The sequence below is a fragment of the Zeugodacus cucurbitae genome, chromosome 2, assembly GCF_028554725.1.
Source record: "Zeugodacus cucurbitae isolate PBARC_wt_2022May chromosome 2, idZeuCucr1.2, whole genome shotgun sequence".
Lineage (NCBI taxonomy): Eukaryota > Metazoa > Arthropoda > Insecta > Diptera > Tephritidae > Zeugodacus > Zeugodacus cucurbitae.
The window spans coordinates 32,396,166-32,407,181 of record NC_071667.1 but is presented as its reverse complement, the minus strand read 5'-3'; the positions used below and the strand labels follow the sequence as shown (position 1 = coordinate 32,407,181).

The window sequence follows — 11,016 nt, the reverse complement described above, 5'->3', positions numbered from 1 at the left end:
ATTGTGAACTTTACTCCTTTTAGATAGATTCGCCATTTTTTTAACGCTGTAATGACTGCTAAGACTTCTAACTCATATGAGCTATAGTTTTCTTCTGTCTGACTTGTTTTTCTGCTTAAAAACTGTACTGGATGAAAATTCTGATCTTCACTACACTTTTGCATAAAAATTGCCCCATATCCAAATTTTGATGCAACTGTGTGGATCTCGGTTTCACCATGAGGGTTGTACAACCGAAGAACCGGTGATGTGGTTAAGGCATTCTTTAAAGTTTGAAAAGATGCTACCTGTTCTTTTCCTATTTTAAAAGTGCTGTCCTTCTTAAGTAAATCTGTTAAAGGCTTTGCTAGTAATGCGTACCCACTCACAAATCGTCTAAAGTAAGAAGTTAACCCGATAAATCGTTCAACAGTCTTTCTGTTACTTGGTATTGGGTAATTTTGAATAGCCTGAATCTTTTCTTTAGAAGGTTTAATTGTTCCCGCCTCAATAATGTATCCGAGGAAGTTAACCTTTCTCTCCAAAAATTGACACTTTTTCCATTTGATACGCACACCGTATCGTGATCCTATTTCTAAAACTCGTTTCAGTTTCATTATCCCTTCATCGTCGTCTTTGGAAGGAATAATGATGTCGTCCATATATATAGAAATCGTTCCGTCTTTTATGAGGTCTCTAAAAACATAGTTTATGAACCTACAAAATACAGCTGGCGAGTTACATATACCGAATGGAACGTATTTAAATTCGTAATGCCCATCTGGGGTCACGAATGCTGTATATTTTATCGAATCTTCGGCTACAGGTACATGGAAGAATCCATCTTCCAAGTCCAACGTTGTGAATATTTTTGCTTGCTGCAACCTATCTAAAACATCGTCGATCTGTGCCATCGGAAAATTATCTCGAATGATTTTCTTATTTAACAACCTGTAGTCACAACACAACCTTTTTGACCCATCTTTTTTGTTTACTATAACAATCGGAGATGCGTAATTTGAAAAACTTGGCTGTATGATGTCAGCTTCTAACCAATTTTCTACTTGCTGGTTTACGAAATTTTTGTCTTCTAAAGATAGTCTTCGTGGACGTTGAAATACAGGTACTTCGTCGCTTAAAACGATTTTCATTTTAGTTAGACATTTTTCAATACATTGGGGCTTATAACTATTTACCAATTCCCGAATAACTACGTTATCGCTATATTCTTCTACATTCAAACATAACTCCTCAAACTCATGTAGTAATTCCATTCTGTTTTCTTTACTTTTTCCTTCTACCTCTGGTTTAATATTGTTTCTCTTTACAAATTTCGCTCCTTCTGGCTTTATATTAATGTTGACTTTATCTAATACTGATGTGCCTATGAATACCGAATATGGAATAGCAGTTTCGCTGGTGATGTGAAACTGCTGTAAGAATTTTAAATCATCAACTTCCAATTCTGTAATGAAACTACCATACGTTGAAAATTCTTTTGCGCAGGCGCCATACAAAGTTCTTTTGTCATCGGTCACTTCACCATCAAAATTAATTTTATCGAAAACATCACGCCGAATTAAACACAAACAACATCCGGTATCAACCAGTGCATCAATTTTTAGCCCACCTACTTTCACTATTTTTACAGGTAAACTTATTTTTCCGGTAACATTTACAACATTAATTTTATCTGATTCCTTCTTTACTTTTATACTTTCAGCACTTTTGCACTCGAAAGACTTGTGTCCTATGCCATTACATTTGAAACATTTTGTTTGCTGACTGCTGCAGTCACGAATGAGATGTGTAGAGCTTCCACACTTAAAACACGATTTTGTATGTTTTTGATTGTAAGGAATATTGCCGGTATTCTGTATTGACCTAACTGGTTTACAATGAATTTTTTCGTAAATTTTAATTTTTTCTTTTAATTCTTCAATTGTTTTTGCTTCGTACAAAACCGCTTTGTTTAGTTTCGTGTCTGTTATACCTTCAATGAAATATGCTATTAAGCTCTCCGTATCAATGCTTAATGGTTTGCTAATTTCAGTAAGAACATACAAATACTCGCGAAACGTTTCGTTTACCCTCTTCTTACGACTTCTTAACTGATTATGTACTTCTGACGACGATAATTTTTTCCCAAACTCACTGATCAGTTCTTGCTTAAGGAGTTCCCAGCTCACTAAGCCTCGTTGGCTTCTAATGAATAATTTGGCGGCTCCCTTTAACAGTTGTTTGCTATAAATGAATTTTTGCACATTATTCCATCCTACTACTACTGCGCTTTCCTCAAATTCGCTTATCCATTGTCGGATATCAATATTATCATCTCCACTAAATTGTGTTAAACTTTCTTTTATATCGTTGAACGTAAAGGTGGATCTATTAATCGGTGTCACCGCGGTCGTAAAATTTGTGTCTTGTACATCTTCATAGGAACTAACTGATTCGTCATTTCTGTCGTCCGTAATTGTCTCATGTCCGTAGTGCAACAATAGTCTTTTTTGCAACTCCGCTTTACGTCCAGTAACGGAAATGTCTAGTTCACGGAGTGCTTGTTGCAGTTCCCTGACGTTAAACGTCAGTATCGTTTGTCTGTCCATATTTTGGGCACCACACAGTAATATTACGGTATCTGAATATTTCTGAACAAACTACTTTTGAATGGAATGTTTCTAAACACATTACTCTTATAACGATATTTCTAAACAAATTACTCTTATTACAATGTTTCTAAACAAACTACTTCTGAATGAAATGTTTCTCGCTGCTGCAAATACCTTTGCTTTTCCTTAAATCGCCGTTCTGCTCATTCATCACACATAAGCTTTGTACTTGTATTTTCGCCGGAACGCCTTCACGTTGTACACTCGCTCCGCTTTTGTTTCAGCTTGTGCTCTCTAGTTGATTTCGCCTTTCTGCTTACTCACCGCCGCTCACCAGCTGGCCTTCCTCAACGCACGTTCTGCTTATTCACTGACACCGACCAATATGTTCTTACTAGCTCACTCTCACCCGCAGCTTGAGTGACCTGCTAGTCTTCTTTAACGCACGTTCTGCTTATTCACTGACACCTACCAATATGTTCTTACTTGCTCACTCTCACCCGCAGCTTGAGTGATCTGCTAGCCTTCTTCAACGCACGCTCTGCTTATTCATTGACACCAACCAATATGTTCTTACTAGCTCACTCTCACCCGCAGCTTGAGTGATCTGCTAGTCTTCTTCAACGCACGTTCTGCTTATTCACTGACACCAACCAATATGTTCTTACTAGCTCACTCTCACCCGCAGCTCGAGTGATCTGCTAGTCTTCTCCAACGCACGTTCTGCTTATTCACTGACACCAACCAATATGTTCTTACTAGCTCACTCTCGCCCGCAGCTTGAGTGATCTGCTAGTCTTCTTCAATGAAAGTTAACGAAAAAAAAATGTTGGGATATCGACGCTTACGGACGCTTTTACCGCTTCATGTACAGTCACCGATAAGTAAAACACGCATTAAAATTTTATCCACAATTTTTCCACGGTATGAGCCCCCAATTTGTGGGTTTGTGGATTTGTTTATTTAAAACGTAAAGGTTTATTACCACATTTCTTTTAAAAGTTAAGAATAGTTCATTACAACATTTATTTTAAAAGTTAAGAATAGTTTATTACAACGTTTATTTTAAAAATAGTTCATTACAACGTTTATTTTAAAAGTTTAGAATAGTTTATTACAACGTTTGTTTTAAAAATAGTTCATTACAACGTTTATTTTAAAAGTTAAGAATATTTGTTTAACAAGTTAAAAAGGTTACCAGTGCCGTGTGTTCGCGTCCGCGTCTATTCCAACTCTGAGATCGTTCGTTTTATCCTACCAGCTTGTTCTCGCTACTCTTCTCTACTCGTTATCTTTCAGAGTTGCATGTTATTGTACTACTCTACTCGCTATCTTTCAGGGCTGTATGTTGTTGTATGTGCGTCCACTTCTAGTAATGGGTCGCACTACCGTTCCCACATATATATATATATGTATATAATTATATATATTCGTAATCCTCCTCTATCCGCCCATATCCATTTTAACCCCGAAATCGTGGGACGGTATACTAAAGCCGACCCATAATGAGTAATAAAGTGTTAAGTTGTTCTATTAGAAAAAAGATAAGTGAAAGCACAATTGTAGCGTTTGTCCACAGAAGTGTCCCTACAAATAATAGAACTGTCATCACAGTTAACAGCTCAGGTGTCAGTTGAAAGAACAGAAAGCATGTATATCGGCGCAAGTGACCTCACAAAAGCAGAAGTGTCAACGCAGATTTCAAAAGAGCCAGATATATTTAAAGTTGATGTGGAAAATCTTAAAGATCGTTTTCGTGACCTACAACTAAGTCGACCGATGGTGTCAACAGGCTCTGTCAAAGACAAAACTCCGTCATTTGATGTCACAATTAACAGGCATGTTCGGGAAATCGCGCGATTTCAATTCGGATCCGAAATTACAATTTGTACGTTTTTGTTTTAGGTGTTCTGCAATTCGTGCGATTTATTTTGATTTCGATTTTCAATTCTAAACAGCTGATTTCTTTTTGACAGTTTCACAAAACAAATTAAAGAGAATTTGTTGGTCCAACATTTTAAATAATTTGAAATTAAACAGTTTTTATTAAAGAAACAATGTTTTTTATGGCCATTTTTTTGTTGTGAACGATATTATCAAGGTAAAGTCGAAAGGCGGCATTTGAGAGACCATTCTAAAGTGCCTTGGAGACGATCAAATAATTGCGTCAAACACTTTAAGTGTGTTGGTGTCGTCGGCTCTCGTCGGCTACACGTACGCTACACCGACCTGTTGTCGGCTCTGTTTGATGAAAATCAAAAATTTTTGATATTTCTATTTGACGGACGATAATTTGATCGTCTCCACTCATGTTTGACAAGCATGAGCTCAATTGCAGGGAAGATTTCAAGCTGAGAGGACATAGAAAAGTGAAGTAAAGCGAAGCGGAAAAAATAAAAGAAAAGAAAAAAATAAAATAAAAATAAAATAAAATAAATAAATAAAATTAAATTAAATTAAATAAATAAAATAAAAGAAAATAAAAAAATTAAAGAAATAAAATAAATAAATTAAATTAAATTAAATTAAATTAAATTAAATTAAATAAATTAAATTAAATTAAATTAAAAAAAATAAAATAAATAAATAAAATAAAATAAATAGAATAAAATGAAATGAAATAAAATAAAATAATAAAATTCAATAAAGTAAAATCAAATATAATAAAATAAACTAAATAATATAAAATAATACAAAAACGGAGAAATTTTTTTTCATAAGAATTGCAGCACATGCCAATAATAGATCATCATCATCCGACGATGACATGATGACCGTTCGTTACGAGCTCAAAACTAAACTGATGTTTGACGTGTTAATTTGAACGTTTGCGGGCAACACACGATTGAACATCACTAACACATATGCACTGATTGACGCAATTATTTGATCATCTCCAGGGCACTTAATCCCCTGTCTGCACCGGATTCCACGTGAGTTTTACTAAAACGTTTCTACTTGTCGACTTGAGATGATTCCTTTTTGTTTCAGTTTGTTTCCAGATGTCGGTTAAAGTATGCATGCATTTTCAGAAATACTTAACGAAATTATACCTTTAAGAAGAGAAACGACCACACCAAATTTAATAAAATTGGCGGCAAGTCTTAGGTTTTTCGCTGAAGGTTCATATCAACGTTCAGTTGAAAAGGATACCGATATTACTATGGGTAGAAGCACAATATCCAAAATTTTATCCGAAGTGATTAATGTTTTAGAAAATATTTTGTGTCCGAAGTGGATTACGCCTCAAATGTTTGAAGTGGATTCCAGAAAAGCAAAACTTCATTTTGTGCAAACATTTAGAATACCAAGAGTGATAGGATGCATGATGGCACTCATGCAGCTACGGTAAAACGATTTGTAATCAAACATATTTTTTTAACATACAAGGTATTTTCAGCATAAATACGATTATTCTATGAGTGAATTCTTATTTTATCTCTAAACACCTTCTTGCGTTTCGGAAACATGTGGTGCGTTTACCTGCTTGTCTATGGACTTTCTTCCCCAAAACTTCGAAAATCTTAAATGCCCTCAATGCCGCGAAAATTCCACAAGTCCAAGCAAAACATGCTTAATAATATTTAATAATATTATTTTTATGTTTTTTAATAAATACGTACATTGTAATAAATGTTTCTTAAGCAAATCGTTGATTTGTATTTAAAATCGCTATCGTTTATCTTGCCGAATATGAAATCGCAAAATTGTAACGATTCCGATTTGCAGAACAGGGCCTCAAAACGATTTAGTGATATTCGAAAAAACAAAAACGGAACGATTTACAGAACATGTCAAACGATTTGAAAACGGAATATGCGAAAATATTGCACGAAAACGATTTGCAGAACATGCCTGTAAGTTCCAGATTTTTAAACTCCAATTTGAAAAGACGGCAGCTACGAATAATTGGAAAGCGGAAAATAAATTCTCTGCGTTATTCGTGGCGTTAAAAAATTCTACAACGAAACATTGATGGGTGCCCTAGAAAGGCGGAATGATAGTGAGCAGAGGAAACTGATTTTCCAAATCGCAATCAGAAAGCCAGTGAGTCTCCTCAAGAATTTGATACAAAAGATGAAAAGTTGATTAGACAGTTGCTGTTCTGCACCTCAATGCAGATCTGCAGTGCATGTTAAATTTGACTTTCTCTGTCCAGAACCAATGCTGAAAACATTCTATTTTTAAGCAATGTCTGGGAGCATTCTAAATTGCGCTCGCCTGTTCATTGAAAGTAAAGAAAAGTTCTGTTTTCTACTGCTACCTATTGACAGTTAGTCAAGTTTCTGCTTTTTTAACCCAATATTGTATTCATTAAAATAGCACTCAGATGTTTCCTTGCTAATTGCTACTATTTTTCCGTTTCGTTACTTTCGTTCTTTGTAAAAGTAACTTGTCAATGGCACTTTCTGATAACCAGCAGATACCAGCAGTTAAGAAACACTCTTATACATGTATGGCAAAACCAATGATGTACTTTTCAAACATTACTGCACATTTAGTTTAACTGTAGAAATTTCTGCATGCCGAATATCTTCACATGTCCCTACAAGACGGAGCTAACTCATACACCACTACACATGCAAATTTTTTCAGCTTTTACCAATACATACACATTGCTAACATTTTGTAGTTAAGTGGCAATCTCGGTAGTTAGAGTAGCAAAATTCAATAACCCTAATTTTTGTATGTGTAAGAGAGAGACGCAATGAACCGTTCAAAAATCGCCGCCATGGCCGCTGTTCATTTCAAAATAAAATTTAAAGTGAATGGATGTAAGTGCGTTTTAAATATTTCTTTTATTTTGTTAAGTGTTTTTGGATATTTATCCATTTTATAAATGCAATATTTGTGTTGTTTTTGTTATTAGTTTTTATAATTAAAATAATTTCATTCCAGTTATACGTGTGTGCACAGGAAAGGAAGAGCAAGGAGGTGACGTTGGAATTGGTGGAGGTATGTTTCATATATTTTTAATACATAATACAAATTAGTAATTTTAAATAATTTCAGGTTTTTGGATTTAGCACTGGTGCAATATATATAACAACAACGCAGAAACAATGGATAATAACATGGTAAATATAAATGCGTATATGTGCATGTTTAGTTAGTGCGTATTAATATGTACATACATGTGTACATATGTATGTATATACAAGAATGCATCTGTTGCATTGTGTCCAAAATATTTATTTAGAATAATTTTTATTTTGATGTTAAAAAGTTGTTTATTTTTTGTTTAGTTATTACAAGCATTAAGCTCTGTAGATATATATATATATATATATATATATACGTTTGTTTTTTAGCATTACTGATATTTTCATTATCCATTTAAGATATTGAAAACACAAAGGCGTTAGGCGTCAATTGGTCCTTCCATCGGAGTGGAGGTCTCCCTCTTCCTCGGCTTCCACCGGCGGGTACCGCATCGAAAACTTTCAGAGCTGAGGCACTTTCGTCCATTCGAACAACATGACCATGCCCGCGTAGCCGCTGTCTTTTTTTCGCTGGACTATGCCTATGTCGTCTAACAACACATACAGCTCATCATTTCATCTTCTGCGGTATTCGCCGTTGCCAATGTTTAAGAGACCATAAATCCCCAAAACCTTTCTCTCGAAAACTCCTAGTGCCGTCTCATCGGATGTTGACACCGTCCACGCTTCTGCACCATAAAGTAGGACGGGAATGATGAGGGATTTGTAGAGTTTAGTTTTTGCTCATCGAGAGAGGACTTTACTTTTTAATTGCCTACTCAGACCATAAACACAAAAACTTTGCACAAATGGAGGATTACAATAGCTACAACTTTTCTTAGGTTTGTACTACGAATACAAATATATTCCTATTTACTAATCGTTAACAACAATTTCTATTTCTAATATTTTTCAGGCATGATAAACAAGACAACAACAAATCCCATCGGACATTTAGATTAGCAGTTGCACAACTTCTTTCCGACGAGCTGAACCTTTTTATGATGTACATATGGGATAGGATTGTATGGAATTGACATTTATTAGTTTCGTTGGATCCTTACAGGATAGTTATAAGGAAATCGTTCGCGTTTAGTATTAATTTATTCATTTGCTAATCCATAATTTAGATGTAAAATATTATTAAATTATACAAATGAATGTTCGAATACTAATAACATTCGTAATAATAATGGAATTTCATTTGAATTGTATAACAACAACTACAAAAAATAAAAATGTAATAATTAATACTAAATTTATATATGAAATATGTAAAAAGTAAAAATTTAATAATTAATACTAACTTTATTTTTAAAATATATAAATTTTGTCAATGTATAAATATAAATGTATAAAAATTCAATGTATAAATAGCTGCAAAAACGTTTGTAAAAAGTTCACTTTGTACTGAAATGCTAATATTTAAAAATTAATCTATAATGATTATTAAAAATTTTAAATATTATACAATACTAATTTATAAATGTAAATACATCATACAGTTATAATAAATAAATAAAAATAAAACAATTTCAATTTTTCATTTTTAAACGGAAAAGTAGGTGACCTATAGAATGAAGACCTATGGAGACCAATGAACCAAATTTAAGTAACGCAACGGTGACCCAACAAATGACCAATACCTGTGATTAAAGGGTTACCCTGAAATGATAAATCGAACAGTATCCACTGATAGATGGCTGCCCAGCAAGTCATGGGTACTGTAACTCCAACACATTCAAAGAAATTTTAATAACACCACTACATACACACATATGCAACAAAGGGCAAAATGTGCATAAACATTTAACTCAACTCTTCTCTCGTACAGCACTCTGAATGATAGAAAGAAACAACCAAAGTTCTCGTGTTTGATCAAGTTTTGTTTTGAGCTATATCATGGCTGCTTGTGAATTATTATTTTGCGTGTTTTATTTAAATCAGTAATCTGCAGTCTAATTAAAGTTTAAATTATTGAAGCATGCATTTTTAAATGAGTAAAACGTAAAATAAATCTTTTCTAAAGCCAAAACATGGAATTGAAGATTGTCAATTCGAAGCACGCAATAGAAACTACGCCAACAATGGTCAACATCAATGGCGAAACCATTGAATACGTAAATAATTGTTGAATATAATAATATTATCTTGCCTTAAATTCTAAAATTAATTGGTGTCACTTATGGCAGCAGCGTAGAACTTTCGAATCGATGGAATATGTGCTGCAAGCAAATCCAGAACTATGGATGCACGCGCTGCTACATCGAACACAAATCATTTACACACCAGATATTAGGTTTAATGTCACTTTTTTACGTGCAATTAAACCTTTTGCTCAACACATGCCCGGGAAGAACTGAAGCGACATGGCTTAGGTGCATTTGTAACCGTTTATTATCGCGACATGTGTAAACTGGGTTTTGCCAATGAGCTAGAGGGCAAAGCAGTTGCAGTATTTTTAGAATTACCGGCCTCTCAGTTGGCCGTGCCATTAGCAGCTAAAACACAGAAATTAAAGGGTAAATTTAAGTGAATGTTTATGATAATAGAAACTTAAAAACTTCTTGTATGTTCAATTAGGAGGACTTTTTTGATTAATTTTCACCTTGTATTGAGGAATCATAACGTTGTTGTATCGCTTTACAGGGACATGGATTCGCCGAAATTAGTTCAATGAAAATGCTACAGCAAGAGCATGGATGTTAAGACTAGAACGTTGCCAGTGCTAGATTTAGAATTCCTGAAACATTAGGTAATTATTACCAACTTTTATGTTGTAAAAATTCTAATTTTACTTTATATTTTATAGAAATCCAGAAAATGGACGAATCTAGTACTAATGAAATTAATGGAAGAACAGATCTTCCAAATCTCCTAAAGAAACCAAAATAGTCCTCACATAATGTGCGCAGCTTACACTTCCAAGCCGCTCGGGGTATTTGACATTTGATAGTCTTCCTCCAGCCTTTGTCAGATAGCAAAAATTTTTCAAATATTCAATACGTTTTACATATGTATATAGTGTAGTACGATAATACATTTATAAAGTAAATTTAATAATAAACACCTAAATGGCATGATATTTTAAATAAATATGAAATATAATTAATGATTTTGTTATTAAATTCTCATTTGGGATTTAGGTAGAACTAACCGAAAATAGCGGGTATAGTTTCTGGGCTTTTGTGGGTTGCAGTACTGGAAGTGCACGTGGAGTTTTCCTTCGCAGTTTTCGGTCTTTCACCCGTAATAGTACCAGAACAGTACTGAAAGTGCAGAAGTAGTTTTGGTTCGCAGATTTGGGTCTTTCATCCGTGATTGTACCAATACCATTCCCCAAATTGTGCAAGAGGTATATATACATTGCTAAATGATGAATGTAATGTGCAAGAAAGGGATGAACGATCACACGTACACAATAGTTTCGGGTACTTTTGTCA

General features: G+C 34.2%; 2 long non-coding RNA genes across 3 annotated transcripts; both read left to right on the top strand.

The window, feature by feature from the left end:
* The first annotated feature begins 6,702 nt into the window (after window positions 1-6,702).
* On the top strand, window positions 6,703-9,054 carry LOC128919835 (uncharacterized). The gene is made up of 5 exons (XR_008469974.1): window positions 6,703-7,366; window positions 7,491-7,547; window positions 7,605-7,669; window positions 7,934-8,415; window positions 8,490-9,054. It is a non-coding gene; the product is annotated as an uncharacterized LOC128919835 (long non-coding RNA).
* A 644-nt stretch (window positions 9,055-9,698) lies between these two features.
* On the top strand, window positions 9,699-10,673 carry LOC128919834 (uncharacterized). Of its 2 annotated transcripts, none has more exons than XR_008469972.1 (3): window positions 9,699-10,095; window positions 10,157-10,328; window positions 10,386-10,673. It is a non-coding gene; the product is annotated as an uncharacterized LOC128919834 (long non-coding RNA). The 2 variants fall into 2 exon arrangements; XR_008469973.1 differs by having other exon boundaries at window positions 9,725-10,095; window positions 10,223-10,328; window positions 10,386-10,672.
* Window positions 10,674-11,016: the final 343 nt, after the last annotated feature.